This window comes from Ochotona princeps, chromosome 5, assembly GCF_030435755.1.
Source record: "Ochotona princeps isolate mOchPri1 chromosome 5, mOchPri1.hap1, whole genome shotgun sequence".
Classification (NCBI taxonomy): Eukaryota; Metazoa; Chordata; class Mammalia; order Lagomorpha; family Ochotonidae; genus Ochotona; species Ochotona princeps.
Genome location: NC_080836.1, coordinates 44,713,483 through 44,732,874, shown reverse-complemented (window position 1 = coordinate 44,732,874; position 19,392 = coordinate 44,713,483). Strand labels below are relative to the sequence as shown.

Genomic DNA, 19,392 nt, shown 5'->3' with positions numbered 1-19,392 from the left:
AATGTTCATTGATCTGCTTTGCATTGCTTCTTTTGAGGGTGGTACGGATAGGCAGGGTATTGCGTGTTGAGTCTCCTTACTTACTAGTTGTGATTAGGCACAACAGTGGACATCTGTAACGACAGGCACATGCTGCTTCCTTGTACACATGGCAACATTCTAATAGTTGTGTGCTGTCTGGTGAATCCTGTCTGCTTTATGTAGTGTGACCCGAAACAGTTGTGTAGTGAGGGAATGCTGGCTGCTGGCCAGCCACTGACTATGAAATCCTGGATACCTGAGAGCTTATCAGTTCTTTTGCTTTGTAAAAGAAAAAAGTGATGAAAATGTTGGTAAACTGCCATGAAGGTTTAAGGCTGCTGGAACAAGGAGCCGTGTAATCAGATTGGAAAATGGAGCTTGAGATTCTCTGCATGGAGAGCAGCTGTCTGTGGACCCTGTGAGCCGCTGTGCAAGTGCCCGAGCTGACCACTTTGTTAGCAAATCAGCTGGTTTGCTGCAGCAGCAGGGTGGAAAAGACCAGAGCTTGTGATGGTATGTAACGGAGGCAGAGCTCTTGCATGGCCCCATCTAATCAGTTTGCAATTAGCTCAGGCTCTATAGTCACCTTCATTTTCTCTCCCCACCCTTCTTTATGTTAATACTGTGCACTTTAAACAATTAAGTGAAGGAAGTAATCCAAGCAAATCAAAGCCATCCTTTAATTTTATCACCCTGCTGAAAAAGTATCAGGTGGTCCACTGGTCTACATCTGACGCTGGAAATTCTCCGGCTCACGCTAACCTAAAGAAAGGCTTTGACCAGCTGATTTTTTAGCATAATCTTTCAGATATCTTGGCAGTAGAGTGGAGAAAATGTACATCATCCATCTAAAGTTGAAATTAATGTGAAGGTGAGGGGGGATTAAAAATGCCGTTCACTTTACTGTGTACAGTCGTGAATGCCTTTGGGTTTCTTATATATCAGTGCATCTCTTTTATATTTTTAATAACCAGAGGCAGGCTGCACGCACGTGTGAGTATGTCTGTGTGTGTATGTGTAAGGGAAAAATCTCTGGGTATGTATCATATAAAATTCTTTCTGCTGTTGTTTATTTAGGCATTTATGCAGCACCTTTTTGAAGGCCGTGGTGACACAGCCACTTCTACTGATAATTCCACTACTTCACCTTTATTGAACTTGATTCACTAGGGTTTAAAAGAGCAAGAATACCATTGCTGGTCATATGTGTTACTTGTTCATTGTCTAAAATAAAATTCAGATCATGTGGGGGAGCAGCGAGAAAGGCAAAGCATAGACCTTGAAAATCAGCGTAATAGTTTTACATTTTACTCCATTCAAGGACAGTGGTTTTTGCAATACTACCCAAACAAGGGACTTATTTACTCAAACAAAATAAATTTATAAGAAATATTACTTAAGCTCTCTTGTATCAATTATTTTTCTCTTCCAGAATTTTTTTTAAGATAAATCCATGTTAGTGAATCTCTGACCACTGTGTTCTGGTAGATATTTGTGTGTCAGGAGGTTGGAGGTGGAAATCAGCATTATTTCACCAATGTTTACTTAGAAAGCAGCATAGGGAATGGTTATTAAGATCTGTTTTTAATGGCTATTAAAGTACTAATTATAGTATTTTAAATAGTTTTGTTCCCTAAATAGTCAATCCTTTTCTGCAAGCTGTTTGTTTTAATAAAAGCAAATATAGTCATAATATTGCTGTTTGATTGCATTAATCTTGTATTTGAATTCTCTCCTTAATGTCAACATGAGGATTTATTTGCTTTTTATTAAATGCCATAACATTAATAATAAACTCTTTTTTTTCCCTTACAAAATTTTCTCAATATAGAATCAAGCATTTGAGCTCAGCTTTTTTACATGAACAATGGAACATTTAACTGTTCATGTATTAATAGTCAAGCATAGCATAATTTCTCTCTTTTTCTCTCTATATTTGATTATTTCTTATATCCTGTATTGTGAAAATAAATTCAACTTGATAGAAAATGAAAGTAGTTTATATGAAGTGCCTTTTAAGCTTGGGAAGCTTCTAAGTTTGTGCAAAGATTTGCTGTTTTTGTAGTGTGTCATTTCGTGTGTGTGTGTGTGTATCAAATTGTTTTTAACTACAAAATAGATCAAAAAGAACATACATCATATACACATATCTTTTGCTGCAAAGATTCACTTTCTATTCTTTTAGAGGACAAACTCCATTAGATATGCACTTACTGTACTTTGGATTGTAAATCTTACAATTTAATGGAAATTCAGTGAGCAGTTATTGCTTCAGTGGCCTTTTTTTTTCTTTCTTTTTTGTCCCATCTCACTTGTGAAATAGGGTTTACCCTTTAAAAGTGTCACGTCCATAGATTCATCTCTTGTACTTTGTGGTTGTTCCTGGTGTATTATTCTTAAGTTTAAAAAACAGGCTGGACAAAGCAATGGAGGAGCCTTGTGGTGGGTAGAGAGTGTGTGATGTGTGTATGTGTGCAGATGGAGTTGGGGCTGTGGAGTGAGGGCTTTGATGCTTATGTCAGAGAGAGAGAGAGAGATCCAGAAGATACAAGGCTCCAGCTACAGAATAAGCAGGAGCATTAACAACAATCTAACAGATTAATGCCTGTTTCTAAATATGCAGTGCCTCTAACCTCATTCTCAAACTAATGTTCAGTTTTCCCAAACAGATTGCATTCTGCACTTGAATTCCTGGAAGTAGAAATGATATCTGATTGTTACCAGTCTCTGTACCTTGCTTACACTGCTAATATTTCTATCCTTTTGGGGGCATTGAAATACTTTTTTTTTGTAGAAACAGTGTACACATTCATAAAGAAATTATAAAGGGATTCTCTTTCTGAAGATAATGAGTTCTGTTCAGAAACTGCAGGTTACATGGCACACAAATGAGCTCTAAGTGGGGGGATTTAAAGTCCTGCTACAGCATTTAATTTCTTGAGGAAAGGAGTTCAGTTCAAGGTTAGTCTGTTATTGTGGCACTGGCAACTACTTCACGCGTCCCCGCGCTTCTGCCAGCAGTACTGCACAAAAGGCAGTCATTTTTATTTAATACATAGGGAGGTATTAATCACTGCAGTATTTTCTTGCAAAAATTTATCTTATCATATTCATTGTTTCACTACCCATGACAATAATAGGTGTTTAATTACTCAATAAGGGCTATTTCTAGATTCCATTTTTCCTGTATGCTGGACAAATGGTATTGATTTTGTACTTTGATGAAACACAAAACTGTATTAAACACAATTAGAACTCCAAGGCTGGTAAAAATGTGCATTTGTTATGGCAACTGGACTTGCTCTAAGAAACGACAACCTTCTTCTTACCTAGGCAATGCCTTTGGATTGAAAAGGAGGTTTAGTTTTATTGTAGCCCTCTGGTTAAGAAATAAAAGCTCCTTTTCCCCTCATGGTGTGTGTGTGTGTGTGTGTGTGTGTGTGTGTGTGTGTGTGTGTGTGTGTGTGTGTGTGTGTGTGTTTGTAGATGTTAATTTTTAGTGAAGAAATACAGAGTTTGTTTGAACTGAGAGAAAAACCACTGTGTACAGGTGGAACACTGATTTTTGTGTAACCTTGTAATTACATCTCCGTAGCTAATGCTCTAAATACTGTACCAATTACTAAGTTATTACCTGGGTATGGGAACTATCTGGGATGAAATAGAACCTCTGTAAATGCTGGATTCTGGTTTGCATCCTTTTTAACTGACGAAGAAGACCACCAGATTCTTATCAAGTCATAAGTTAAATGTTGGGTTTTGTTAAAAGCTGATACTAAATAAAAACCTTTCATTTAACTGACACTCTCATGTCACAGTCAGGCAGCATGAAAACTTACACAGAATTAAATTCAATCCTTCCTTCTAGAAATGCAAGTCAGCCTGCATTTTACTTTTCTGCAAAAATCCAAAACCATAATTGGAGAGGACTCTCTCGGTCAGTGTGCTAATTGCACATGCTTTTCAGTTTCTTACAAATCTATTTCCTGTACAGGAAGGTTGTTTAGCCATGCTAAAGCAAAAAGCAAAATGAACCAAGGACGGACAAGTGGTTGCTTAATCTCCCTGATTTCTCAGGAGGGCAGCATACATCCTTGCTGTCTTACTTAGCATTTATTTCTAGGGATCAAGGTTTTTCAGGCTAGAATTTCTTAGTTTTGGGAAGTTGTATGTACACTGCTGTACTCCTAAGAAGAAAGCTCATTGACACCGTTGATTTCTGTAACAGGAGAGTATTTTATTTGCTGCAACACTAATGATTACTACTGGAAAACTGATCAATATCACCACATTGTCTAGAATTTTTAATGTTTGTGTGGAAGGCACGAACTTTAGAGGATGTTTTACAAAGAATTGCCATTTGCTTCAGAGTACAGAAACAGTCTCAGTCAATTGTTTTGTACTTAAAATTGATCATTTTTTATCCACTTATATCTGTGTTGTTATTTTCCCTATGGGGTTTCATATGACAGCATACGTTAACATTTATAAAACAATGGAAAATAAATACAAATAGCAGTTCACATGTGGCTAGCATATTGTTTTTTTTTCTAGAGCTTTGAAGAATGGGAGAAAAATCAAATTGATTGACCTGCCCATCTAAAGGACCACCATATATATACACACACACACACACACACACACACACACACATATTCTTTTTTTCATAGATAAAGGGAGAAAAGCCAACTTTGACTTGGAAAACATGCGTTAATGTTTATTTTGCTTTATACTGGCTAAGCAGATAAAGGCAAGAAGTGGCTTCTGCCTATAGTTTGGTTGAGGTCTACAAAGTCATGTACAGATAAAACCTTTTCAAACAGAAGATCATTTCTTGGCTGTTACCACTTGGGAGGGGAATGTTGTAGCAGGTAAGGTAAGATCATGCTTCCGAAGTGGCAGAGACCATATCGTAGACATCTGCAACCCTTTGGCCTTTCCAACATATTGAAACTAAAGTGCCCTTGCTTTTCTGGTCTGGGTCCCTGGGCCCTGATGATTTGCGTATGTCCTCTACCCATTGAACTCTTTTGTCATTTGTATTGCAGCTTAGACAAATCACTTATTTATTGAATAATATGTTTGTTTAATTAAGTGAAAGATGATCACATATAATTAGCTAGTTGTAAAGTGGATTACATAAAAATGCCATGAAGGCTGTTTTGTGATGGAATGCTACTGTTCAGAAAGGCTTTCTCTGCTAAGAGCAATGTCTTGATTACCTGAGAAGTATCTGCATGGATTTGGGCTGCAAGGGGATGTGTTGCTCCTTAGTGTTTGTCTAAGGCCACGTTATGTGGTGCAGGTAGAAATGTGGTTTGAGAAGAAGCCCTTTTTGTCCTCGGTGTGACATGAGAGTGTGTGACGGCTTGCCCTCTACCATCATAGGAAGAACAACCAATGCTATGTTTACAGTCCCTCAGATTCTTCAGGTGAAATCAGTCTTCAGAACTTCACATTCTTCCCTCTGTCTCACTGAGACTCTCTGTATTTCTGTAGCTGTGGCTTTAGCATGAATGTTGGGTATAATTTCTAAATGTTTTTGATGTCTTTACTTTGGTGGGGCAGCATAATCTTTGACTGATGAAAGCCTTCTTAGGGCCCAGAGTGTTCCTGTGTCCATGGTTTGACTTTCTCTGCCATTACAGATTTTGTCTTACTTCCCCACAAACCCTGACTGCATGTTCCCAGCCTGGCTTCTAGGCTGTTTGAATACAAAATCGATAGGCCTATTAAAAGCATTTGGAACATTTTTTGAAAAGAGAAATAATATTTTAATTACTACTGACATGCCAGCTTGAAGCCCATATCCTCTTTTATGACAGTTCAGTTTAGAAACTACATTGCTTCATTTCAGTAACTTTATTACCATTTGGCTCAGAGATTGCTATTTCGCCTTGGCCACAGATTTCATCAGTTGCCCGGTTCACCTTTGTCCACGCTATACTTGTGAAATGACCTCCTCCGTTAGTGCTTGTCAATAGTAAATTGCTATATTCTGTGCCTAGAAACACTCCAAAAGACTACAACACTTTATTGAATGATTGAGTTTACACTTAATTTTTAAAAATTAGAACTTAATTGGAACAATCTTAATTACCATTTAATATTAGTTAATTAAACTACTTGTTAGGTCAGCTATCACAGATATCTTTACAGGCAATAGGAATGTTGAACACAGTATAATATGCAGGAACCTATACTCATACAACTAGTGTATTTCTTTGATGCTCTTCCCCTCTGGTTTTCTAATTGTTCTGTCAAAATCACTGTATGGAGTAAACAAATGTTAGTTATATTGGTGACATTAAATTGATGACTTGGCAAGAACTTTTAGTGATGGAATCATCTTTTTGCAGAAATCTCTTTTATATGATGCCAATTGTACACTGTTTTACTACCAAGACAAGCTTTAATATCAAAATGTGGGGTGTTTTTCTCTCTAAAAATTATTTAAAAAATCAAACAGAAATTTGTCATTTTTAGTAAATGCCCCAAATGATATATTTGGAAATATTTATAAATCTGCAGATATGAACAGTTGATATATCTGTTAAATATGTACATTTCTGAGAAACATAAATACAAATTATACATATATTTGCTTATGTATACTTTATCTATGATAGCATATATAGGAAATAAAAGAAATTCACAACTTAATGGCTTTTTTATATGCCTCTCAGAGGTTGTGCCATAAATAGAACACTTCACTTTGCTTCCAGATTTTAGGTTAAGTAGAAGGCCTGTGTACTTGGAAATCGAATTTTTAATGAAGATATGTAGACGCTACTTCTGAAACAGCATTCAATATGCACTTAGTTTTAGCCAAATAACTTTATAAAGAATATTTTATTCTCCTAACAATGTTTAAAATTTTAATTGCATCTTTTCTGTTTGTTTTGTTTTTGTTTTCTTTTTACATTCTTTAAAATAACATGAGATCAGGCAGTTTACTTACTTAGCATGAAGCTTTGTCTCTTGAACAGAGTACTTTTGACAGGTAAACACAATAAGCCTAGTTGTTTTCATAATATTCTAAATGTCCTGAATTAAAAGAAGATTGAAATGTCTTCCTAAATAGAAATTAAGAATAATTGCATAATAATTGTTCTGTCTCCCTGATGTCAGGCAATGAAGACAGAAAAGAAACACTAAGTTGTCTCCCTCTTAATGCAACTGTTTCTACCACTGCAGTGACTATGGAAAATTTAAAGATTTTCATTAGTTGTTTTTACTTTTTGGCATCTTTGCTGTCATTTTTGGTTTCTTCTAAATGACATCAGGACTGCAGGGAGAAAAGTTTTATAAAATCCAGTGTTTTATTTTTTTATTTATTATTATTTTTTGAAGATTTATTTGTTTTTATTGCAAAGGCAGATATACAGAGAGGAGGAGAGACAGACAGGTAGATCTTCCATCCGATGATTCACTTCCCAAATGACCACAACGGCTAGGGCTACGCCAATCCGAAGCCAGGAGCCCAGAACCTCTTCCAGGTCTCCCACGCGGGTGCAGGATCCAAGGCTTTGGGCCAGCCTTGACTGCTTTCCCAGGCAACATGCAGGGAGCTGGATGGGAAGCTGGGCCTTTGGGATTAGAGCCAGCGACCATATGGGATCCTGGCGCATTCAGGGTGAGGACTTTAGCCACTATGCTATTGTACCGGGCTCAAACCCGGTGTTTTAAAAAGAAACTATTGTCAGAAATTCAGTATTTCTCAAAGACAACGTTTAAGTTGCAAACAGCCCAGGACAGAATTTTATCAAAAGGATATTCAATTCAGATGTAATTTCTTGGAATGATATGTAGGTAATGGTTAACCTTTTTTTCTATTTTAAGCAATGCACTTTTGGAAAAATTAACAATGTCTAATTTTAGGCCATGCTCTAAAATAAAAGCCTAAAATAAAGGCAGCTGCCTACTATAGGTGCCTATTTGAGTAATCAAAAGGTGAATTTAATGTCAAATATTTGAGTGCAATTTCTGTGCGTTTTAATAGTGCACTGTTAAAGTCCATTTGTTATTTCACCACTCTTCCACTTGGGGTTTCTTGGTTTTACCTCGTTGAGTATCTGAAGGAAAGGGTCGAAGAATTCCTTTTCATACACATAGTGGGTAACATTATTGATCAAAACACAGTTCTTTTAAAAAGAAGTGAAATAATAATGGGTGGCAAGTATCAACATGGAGAGCTATGTGAATAGTGGGTTCTGATTTACTGGTAGATAGGTTAAACATTAGATCCATGGAGTGTAGTTTGTGTGGCGTTTAACAACCTTTAGAAGAGTGTTAAAAGTAACTTATGTGTGATATGCAGGGCTAATAGAGCTTCATAGAACCCTAGAGGAAACTGAGAATGTAGTTCAGGTTGCTCCAGGCTTTCTTAAATGCTAAGATTATATTCCAGGAGGACCAAAACAAGATTCCAAAGACATTTTTTTACAACCATGTAAATACTCCAGGTGAAAATATATTGAAAATTGTAGCAGCTTAAAAATACACATATTTGTGAGCATGTTTACAATCATAATTAAGTTTTTAATTTTTCTGTAGAGGTTAGCACATCTTGACTGTTTTTTATGTTGAATCAAATCCATGTGTAAGTACCCCAGTCTTGTGACCATGTTAATGAAAAAAGGGCTAAAGAGATAAAACAGGGCAAAAGAAATCCACTGAATGAGAGATTTTGAGTGTTGCTTAAAAGTTAGAATATGTCAGTCTCGCATCACATCTGAAACACCCAAACAGACAAAAAGCAAAACCAAAGCAGTCCCCTTCTGCCAGGAAAACTGTATAACGTGCTCTTTTCTCTAGACATTTTTTTAGAGAGCCCTCATATTGTCAGTTTATATATATTCTGGATAAGTGAGGAGCAACTAAAATTTTAAGCATGAAGTTCTTGCCATTATCTCTGGTGATTAGGGAGGAAGGAAGAGTCTCCTTGGGTTTTGGGATTTTTGTCTTAAAATGGATGACTTGGCATCTGAAGGTTTCTACATTCTCTTCCAGTCGGAAAATACTACGAGGGACTAAGTTTCCTTTTATGAAGTTACGTTTGAAAATTTTTGCGAACCTGGAAACCAATTGCACTAGTCAATTTTTCTGGTGGATATCAGCTGTGCAACAAAGCGTGCTGAACAGTATGTTATTCCTCAGCCTCTTGGAGAGTGCTTCCTGCACCATCAGCTACAGACCTCTGAGGAATACCAGATTGATTGCAAGGATTTCTCAAATTCTTGTGTGTACCAAACATGTTTGTCTTTCATGTACACTGCAGACTTTTTGTTATATTCATTGTCTTTCGTGATTAAAATTAAAATATGCATCCATTCAGTGATGTAACAAAAGTGGCACAGAACTCATGGTGATTCTTAGTCATCATTTTTCTCCATCAATGGATGCTAAAAGTAAAATCAATATCTTGAATCTATGAGGATTCTTTTCAAATGTTAAAAGGGCAAAAATCTTGCATATTCACTTGAGGTACATTAATTACGTGTAATATGAACTATTAAACATTGCCTAGGATCTTATGCCAGTAATGTTTTTCCAGGGGCTTTGGAATATTCAGTTTTATTTGAGCACCTCATTTGGGGTTATGACTGCATTTCCTACCAGAGTAATTGAAGTATTCCGTTAGCTTACTGATAATAGTTGACTTATGAACTTCATCTAATGGTGAGTAATAACAGCTATTTGTGGAACGTTTACCTAGGCACTCTATGTGTGTGTGTAGTATATATGTAGATAATTAATTCCCATCTTATTGATTAAGATACCAAGACCTAAATAAGTGAGGTATGTTGTCCAACTCCTCATAGCCATTGGCATGGGATGGAATAAAAATTGCTTCACGAAACATCACCGAAGTCCATGCAGTTTCTCTATAGAAATTAACTACAAGGAACACAGAGATCCAATGAGAAAATGCTTGATATTTACAGTTCACATTCTGAAACTGACATGTTGTCTTACAAAATTGCCTCTTCTGGCCTCAGTTTACCTGTCTTGAATGTAGAGAAACATTTCATTCTTTAATTTTACTTTTCTTGCTAGGATAGCATGTGAATTAGTTAATGCTGATAAAGAAATGATTTGATGAGGGGAAGGCTCTATCTAAATGCTAAGTATTATTTATTATTCATGTAAGCATATTACTGTACCCTTCAATCACCTTTTTTTTTTTTTCGGATGTTTCAAATGGGCAATTACTGTCTCTTTGTGTAAAGCCTTTAAAATTTTTATTTAAATTAAAAGTTAATCTAATTTAGGAAAACTCTGCCAGCTGGAAAGGAACACAGATTTTTCCCCCCTCCCTTTCCAAACAAAACAGCAATTCAGAATAGCCTCTCTTTTAATACAGTAATGTGGGCAGGCTCTTCTGGCTAGCATTATTAGGAAGGAGGGCTAATTAGTGATGCCTGCTTTGTAATGCTGGTAATCTATGTATTAGGATTAGTGCTGATAATAGATCTGATTAGGTGGAATTAACTGATATTTAGAAGAATGGAGGTTCTTTGTTTATGAAATCTCCATTTTTAGGGTAAAATGTATAGACGGAGTGACCAAATCCTTGAAATAAAGTTAATAGGGTTTTTCTATAATGCACTGCCTGTCTATGGGTAAATTCAGAAAGCAAATGAGAGTTGTTTGCACCCAAGAAGGCATTTGCTTGTGAAGGCCTCACCAAGGAGCTCACAAATAGGGAAACTCAGAGTGCAAAGATCAGAAATGTCAAGTATGCTTTAAAGGCGGAAGACATATTTATCTGAGCTCTTCAGTTAACATGCAGCGATTCTTGATGGGAAAAGCCTTCTATAGTTCTGTCCTTGGCACGCTTGTTGACTCAAGAGTAACTGGTTTTCATTTTAAGACACAAAGTGAAAAAGTATGTCATTTAAAAAGAATGGCTGTTTTCTTAATTCCTGTGCTATAAATTTGCATGTGCAACCTTCCTTTTAAAAATAATCCATTTTAAATATTCCGTAGCACTATTAAATTTTAAGGAAGTATGCTTAGAAATCACATTACTCAATTGCACAGTTTCAGTTGCCCAGCAGCATCATTAAACCCTCTGGAGTGATGCCAGTCCCATAAAAATGAGGGACCCCTTTACATTGTTTCCATATTCAAATGGAAATCTTTTTGCAAGTTAGTAATTAAAGTATTTAACCTCTCTCTCCCTCCATTTATTAGAAAACTCTTTTTTCTTTATTTTTTCAATTACGAAAAACTGCTAAAGCCAATCAAGCATTTATTTTGATAAACCGCTTGTAACAGTCTCAGCTAAATTTTGCAAATACGAAAAAAAAAAAAAAGCTAAATAATCACCCTGAGCAGATTTCGTGGAGACCTCACTCAACCTGTTCAGGGATAATTATGCCAAGCTTTTAGCATGGGGCAAAGGAAAACATAAAATTAAGGCAAGAAAGAATGTCTACCTATTTTGAGAAAATACTGGGATAATTGGTACTCTTTTTATTACCATTTTATTATAGAAAGATATTGTCTGGCCATGAAATATAGGTTTAGAGCAATGAAATAGTACTAGACAAGGTTGAAAGAATTTCTGTTAGATGGATTGCTTTAAAATGAAATAAAAATAGCAGATTGCTAGAGAGTGAATCGCTAAATAGTCAAATTGGAGTTCATTATTTAAATGTTTTTTTTTTCTTTTTAATCATGATGTTCATAATTGCCTTGTTTCTGACAAGGATGTTTTTTCCTTTTTTTTTTGTTTGTTTTTTGTTTGTTTTGTTTTCATAGTAGCCTTTGGTTTTGAACTGCAGCTGTGAACTTTCTTTGAGAATCAGAACCATTAGGAATGGGACCATCACATGCAAGGTGCTAGGAATTGAAAACAATAGATTCACAACCTTATAAGTGATAGTAATGTGAATTATGACACTGATAATTGTTAATTGGCACTTCGGAAACTTACCTCTTTTACAGACTTTGTCCTTTTGTATGTGATGGTGACATTAAAGAGTATGTCTCAACAGAATGATATGTAGTCTGTAGTTATTCATGTATATTATCAGAGGGCTATTCTGACTTAATGGAGTCTGAAGCTTGTACCACATGGGCACCTTGTTTAAAAAACAATAGTATAGGGCCCGGTGCCGTGGCCTAGTGGCTAAAGCTCTCTCCTTGAACGCGTCAGGATCCCATTTGGGCACCAGTTCTAATCCCAGAGGCCCAGTTTCCCATCCAGCTCCCTGCCTGTTGCCTGGGAAAGCAGTCAAGACAGGCCCAAAGCCTTGGGACCCTGCACCCGCATGGGAAACCCGGAAGTGGATCTCAGCTCCTGGCTTCAGATTGGCGTAGCCCTGGCCATTGTGGTCACTTAGGGAATGAATCATCAGACAGAAGATATTTCTCTCTGTCTCTCTTCCTCTCTGTATATCTGCCTTTGCAATAAAAACAAATAAATCTTTAAAAAAATAAAAACAAAAGTATAATGTTTGAAAGTGCAGAAGTAAGTAGGGGCATTGGAAGGAGTCAATGCTTACTGAGGAGCTCTGAGCCTTCAGCTTCACTAACTTTCACAGAACCTTTGTTTCTGTGGCCTATACATATGGTAGCTGAAAATGGTGAGGTGGAAGGCTTCATTGATTCGATTTGCTAGATTTGTGGTGGTCAGTATTTGTAGCTGGGAAGATAGGACTGATTCACATCTAGAAAAAATAATCAGTAAATGTTCATATCACTAATAGGATATCTGTATCACAGATGGCATTGTGGGGGTGTGGACTGTGAAATCAGACTGTCTCAGTCCAAACAACCCCAAAATTAAAAATCACACTCATTGACAGAATTGTTTACACCCGATAGTACTAAACTCTTTAATCAAATACCAAATTATGTGGAACTCATATTCAGATATCCTGTTTAAAGAAGTTATTGAGGCAAGAGTGACCAGAGTTGGTTAGAACTGTTGGAAATCATAGTAAAATGGGGAAGCCAATAGCAATAATCAAAGGAGGGCTATATAGGATCAACAAATACAGGAGACATCTTTTGTCTAGTTGTCTTCACTTTCTGAGTGTCACCACCGTGGTTCTTCTCCCGTGCTGTCTTTCCCTCTCCTGGAAGACTTGTAGGCATCTAGTACTTTTGATAGCCTCTTTATATTCCCTGCTTCCTTCCTTCCTTCCTTCCTTCCTTCCTTCCTTCCTTCAACTGATACTATTTATTTGAAAGGTAGCGTTAGAGAGTGAAGAGATTGAGATCTTCCATCTGCTGGTTCATTTCCAAAATGGACTCTCCGATGGCTACAATGACTGAGTCTGGGTCTGGCTGAATTCAGCAGCCAAGAGCATTTTCCAGAGTTTTCCTATGGGTGGCAGGGACCAAAGCACTTGGACCATCCTCCTCTACTTTCCCAAGATCATTAGCAGGAAGCTGAATGGAAAAGGAACAGCTGGGACTCAAAATGGCAGCTATGCTAGTATCTCAGGCATGTGGCATAATCTGTTATTCCACAATCCCAGTCCCATCTGCGGTTGTTTCTAGTGCAATACCAGCAAGTTCTACTGATTTTTGTGCTTCCACACTTAAGCTTCCGGGTGTATCAGGCATTCAACTTTGGTAATTGCTCTAATGGTTTGTTCTCTGTTGTCTAGGTTACACTTTATCAGCACATATTTACTGAATAACTGAATAACTGTTGGGTGTACACATGTGTTAAAGATGACAACAATATCAACTTTGAGTAGGTGTTGCAATTTTTGAAGATATGTTTTCATCCATTATCTTCCTAACTTCTCCCAATTCTAAGAGGCAAGTGAACTCATTGCTATAATGCACCATTTTCATAAGGCAAAACTGGAGTTAGAGTTGCCCCCAGCACATAGTTGAAATGGCAGAACAAGAGTGGTGCCCAGAGCAAGTGACTCAATAGAGACTTTTTAAGTCATCATACAAAGCTTAAAGTTTATTTGGGGAAATAGGAAAAGGAAAAGAAAATGTTCAGATGCATTGATATCTAGATGTAGTCTGTATATAGAGAGAAGTGTTCCCTTAGCTACTAGAAAGAAAGCATCCAAGTAAAGCACCTAGTGGCTAAAGCTCTTCACAAATTTGAGTTAGGTACTGAGCACTCTGACAGTGCAGGATACTATATTAAGACACTAGTATTAAATGAAGGCTGTGACTGTGTTGTTTGGGTCATGTTCCTGTGAGAATCCAGAGCTGTCAGAAAAAGAGCCATCTGCAGTTTTAACACCAAACTTCTCGGCTTTCAGAAAATGTGATCCCAGACTCAGAAGCACTTCTTATCTGCAGATGGAACATCTTCACATACCATGCAGTTTCGTTTCCCTGTTCCAATTGCCTTCATTGCTTGTAACCTTGACTGAATTCTTTCCATTCTGCATTCTCAATAAATCTGCTAGTCACCACTCCCATAATAGAGCCTGTTTATGACAATGCTGCAACTCTGGCTCTGAATTCTAGATTTCATCTTCAGTCACACAGGCTGATGGGCCCTGAAACTGGAGGTTCCACACCCTTCTGAGTTCTTACTGTGACTGCTCTGCCATAAACTCTGCTTCTTGTTATCCTGTTAAACTATATTCAGAGTTCTGCCTCAATGTCTCTTTCACATTACTCGTCTACAAATAAAACTGCCAAGACATCTTCATTCATGGTTCTGCACCTGTACTGTTAACAACAGCATCTCAACTGCCTCCCTTTTTGGGTCAGTCAGACACAAGCAAAGTGTGCCTTCCTGAGGTCAGTGTGATCCAATTGGTTCCTCAAGTATTTTGTTTCAAACAGAGCAAAAATGCACTTCCAATTATATAATTAACAATGGTAGTGACTTAATATGTGCATTTCTGTAAGATTATAAGGAATAATAGCATATGTATGTATATGTATATATCTTATCTGTCATTTATTAGCCATTATTTATTATCTACCTATTATCTATTCGCAACTTCTAAACCTTAAGGTCTGATTTTAAAGACGAGTATCTTCATCAAGCCCAGAACCTTGGGTTGTTGTTTTTACTTTCCTTCTCCCCCTTCTTTTAAAATTTCTACTTCTCAATTGTGTTTTCCTCCCTGAATCTCTTGTAGTCAAAAAGTAACATGTAAAAACAGTCCTTAACATAGGCAAATTTATACTATAAGCTTGATAACACAGTATAACTAAAATAACATTGAAGGAGAAGATAGAATATGGTTAAATGAGAAGTACTTGATTCACTTATAAAATATTTTCTCACGTTGTCTCTTAAATAACAGGTATCACAAAAGATGCCTGACCTAATAAAAAAGATTATGTATAACTATGTGATAATAGTTGTTCTATTAAAAAATACACTACTAAATCTAATAATGTTATTTTCTTAAACTAGTGTAAAACATTAATTGAATGCTACATTTCTCCTGGATGGAGTTTTCTGAATCCCCTGCTCTCAGAGAAGACGCATTATTAGGAAGTAATAGTGCATTTTTTGCTTCATTATTTACGACAGCCTGTTTTGAATTAGGTTCTAAAAGAAAATGTGTGAAATAAGGTAAGGGAGTATATTCATGTGGATATTCAGCGACTCTAACACAATTGGAATGTTCAGCACTTGAAAAGAAATGAATCTAAAATTGTGGTATTTCATTTGACTTGACAAGTTTTGATGTTGCAATCATATTGTAGTTCCGGAGCAGAATTAGATAATTGTGTGGTGCTGAATGTGTAAATTATTGACATGCCACTGTTTCAGAAAAAAAAATGAACATAGACTAGCACTTTGAGTTGCAGGGTTTTTAAGAACTACTATATATATTTTAAAATTTGATTTTAATTCTGTTAAAATCAAAGATTACCTGGAAACATGTTTCTTTCTCCTCACCCTGTACTACCAGCTGGCAACTTCTCTCTTGATTTGTGCTTTGTGAAATTTATGTTCACAGAACTCTTTCATTTAGAGTGTTCCTATTGCACAGCTGCTGTTAGCTTCTAGCTCGAGTGAGCTTTCTCTCATTTGTTCCTGTAGGGTTCTATGTGCCAAGCACAGGTGTATTCCTTCCCAGAGGCAAGGAGAAGGTGTTCCCCTCCAGGGCCCCATGGAAACTTTCCCTTGTATTGTCAACCTCAGATTGCCTTGCCTAGAGACAAAAGCTAACTGAATTTCCTTTCCATGGATTCTGTTTCTTCTCTGATGAAACAAGAAAAATTTATTTCTACCCCCTTCTTTTAAAAAAAAAAAGCACCCTGCTTACGAGCGTGACCTTAAAACAATCTATAAAATTATTTATACAACACAGTAAGTTCTGGCAGGATCTGGCATGTGAAAAAATTCAAGTTTCTTTAAAGTGACGGAAAAGTTGCACACAGCATCCCCTGGAAGAAATGGTTTTCTAAGTGGTTAAGTCTCCTCTCCAGTCTACAGAAGTTCTGTTGGCTTGTTTTTCTAAACTGTGTTATCAAAATGCTTTGTTATCTCTTATGAATTATGTGTATGCATATTTCAAATGAGCAATTAGTAAGCAGGAAATGTGGGATCTTCGTGCTGCCTCACCAGTGACTGAATTGAGGAACTCCTTGTTCTATTCTTGGTGAAGGTCCTGATGCAGAAGGCTGTTTTGTTTCAGATCAAGGCCCCATCCTGGGAGAGGGATTCTTGAGTGGTGTTGGGCGGTGGGAGTGGCGCCATGGCAGGGATTTGAAGGAGTTTGAGGGAGGGGCAGATAATGAGCACAGACTGCCCGGGCCACCTATTGTTTTTTCTTTCCGTAGTTTGCCATCCTCTTGCAATCCTATTCTCTTTCAATTACTTATTGAAAAGGTTCAGGATGGGCTGTAAGAGGACCTCCCAAGGGAAGATGGGAAGAGGAAGATGAGGAGAATAACATTAATCTTCACCAGAACCCCTACATATTGGGGAGAGGAACAGATCCTTTTGTAGTACTTGAAAATGAGACTCCGGGAGGTTAAATAAGCTGCTTCCAGTTTCACAGCTGGTAAGAGGAGAGGCAGAATTCAAAGCTAGACTTTCTCCTTCCAAAACTTCAGCTCTCAGGCTTACTGCATCACAGCCTTACACAGTGAGCAGGAAGGGAGTGTCCTGCTCCATCAACCTCGTTTTTCTTATCTCTGCTGAAGGTGATAGGGAATGGAAATAACAACAAAGATGGAGAAATTGTAAGAAGGGATAAGAAAAAGCACTAATAATACTACTATTGCTAAGTACATGTGCATTTACTAGCATACACTAAAATGCAGCTCTATGAACTACGGCTGTTATTACTATCTCCATTTTATATGTAGAAAAACTGGATTCCCTGAGTGTCATTTGCCATGATACCTTGTTAGGGGGCAGTGATCTGAGCCAGAGCCCTAAGATTTCAAAACCTGTGTTGTGGTTCTTCCTGCCCTCTGAATGCCCTTCCCTTGACCTCGTTTTTGGCAAGCCAGACTTGAGGAAGCTTGGGCCACACAGAGGAAGGTGAGGAGCAGGGTACATGAGGAGAGTTGGGGCATTTCTTAGGAAGAGAGTAGGCAGCATCCCTTTTTTGGCTGTTGAATACAGTTCACCTGTGTTACCCCTGCTGAAACCTATGCATGTTGAGTTGCCACCGAAAGAACTACTGTGACCTTACTTGAATAATGGGTCTTCATTTATGAAATTAAGATAATCTTCCAGAAAGTTTTTGGAAATGTGATAAAAATTAACTTACTGTGGTACAAAAATACTTACAATTGTATGGAAAACATAAAAAATGCCTGGATCTTAAAATCGGCTTTGTACCAAAACGAACTCATACTTTTAATTCAATTTTCAATGAACTTTTTCAACCACCTTTCTGTGTCTGTGATAATGTTGGTGAGGATAGTGTGTTATTAGTAATGCTAATATTTTTGAGATGCAGCCACAGGGAGTGATGGAATGAATCTAGATAAGGGGTGGATTAGGGTATGTAGGAAGATGTGATTGTAAAGTGATAGGTCTCGTTTTGCTTCTTAGTTTGTTAAATGTAATGCATTACTTAATGAACACATTGTGTAGAGTGAGGCAAAAAGGCTTGGGAAATCCAGTGACAAGAGCATTGTACAGTAAAAAATAAATTAATGACATCTGAAAGGGTTTTATGTTTGAGTCACACTTTAAGCTTTTTAGGATCTTGAAGTAAGCAACCATTTTGTGTTGGTTCTCAACTGAATGAAATCAGGTTCTAATGTTATCTGAAGCTCACTATGCATCTTTTCAGTCTTGAAATTAAGTATTCCTTAGATTGTTTTATATGCATATATGTATATATGTATGTATATTAGATATATATGTATGCATGTGTGTGTGTATATATATGAATTATATTATCCTTGCTCATGGATCCTAAGCATGAGAAATTTTCAGGTTGAGATGGATAGATAAATAACTGTAATATTAATGTTCTTGGTGCCATGTCAGGATTTACATAGGTTTTACATAGATCCCTAAGTCTGGACACATGTCCCATGATGAATCTTGCAATCTTAAGAAATTCTCTTCTTCCTGAGCATCTGATGGCCTATCTCTAAAATTGGGGTAATAACCCTACCCACAGGCCTATTAGAAGGTTTAAGTGACCCAGTGTAGGTGAAAGTGCCTTGAACTTTCTCTGGCATATTAGAGAGCTTCAGTTAATTGTTGAATCTCAACAAAGTGCTCTAATAGGATGAAACAGGAGGCAATTCAGTGCCGAAGTACTTTGAACAATATTCCACTGAGAATATGACATTAAAGTTAGGCCTTTAAGTGGTAACTAAAAGATTAGGAGGTGGGAAAAAAGGGAGAAAGGAATTAAGTTATGACGTATTTACTTATTTCCTAGTTTGTCCACAGGGATCCCAGATTGAGAAACATCTTATGGGGTTTCCTAATAATTTAATTAAAATCTTAGATTGCGGTATACCAACTGATGTCTGTTGTTATCAAGAATTTTTCACTACTGAAGAAACTTCTGTTACCATTAATTGTCTTCTTTTCAGAATATTATTTTTTGCAATATCTTGATCTGGCTCCAAGATAAATTATTTATTAAGAATTTAGAGTGTGCTAAGCATTGTGCTGAGTGAGAAAATATCTGTCCTTGAAGAACTTGTCGTCTGTTGAATCTATGAGGCTACTTCAGAGAGCTCATGGGCAACATAGGATGAAAAGATGCTGTGCATTTTCAATGAACTTTTGGAGGCCTCCTTGGTCAGCAGGCATAGACCAAATAAATTGCAGGATGGACCGGTAAGTGCTGTAATTATGGGGTTGTTCATCTCAGTTTGCCTAGGATGTTAGCCGTTTATACCTGCTAATAATCAACATTCTTACTAATAGTCTTCTTTCATTTGTAAATGTGTCCTGGACTGGGCAGCAGATTTTGTGATCTC

General features: G+C 37.1%; 1 protein-coding gene across 2 annotated transcripts in view; it reads left to right on the top strand.

The window, feature by feature from the left end:
• The window catches only part of FIGN (fidgetin, microtubule severing factor), a 128,989-nt gene that overhangs the window by 22,349 nt on the left and 87,248 nt on the right, over window positions 1–19,392 (top strand). The gene's annotated exons all lie outside the window — the stretch shown is intronic.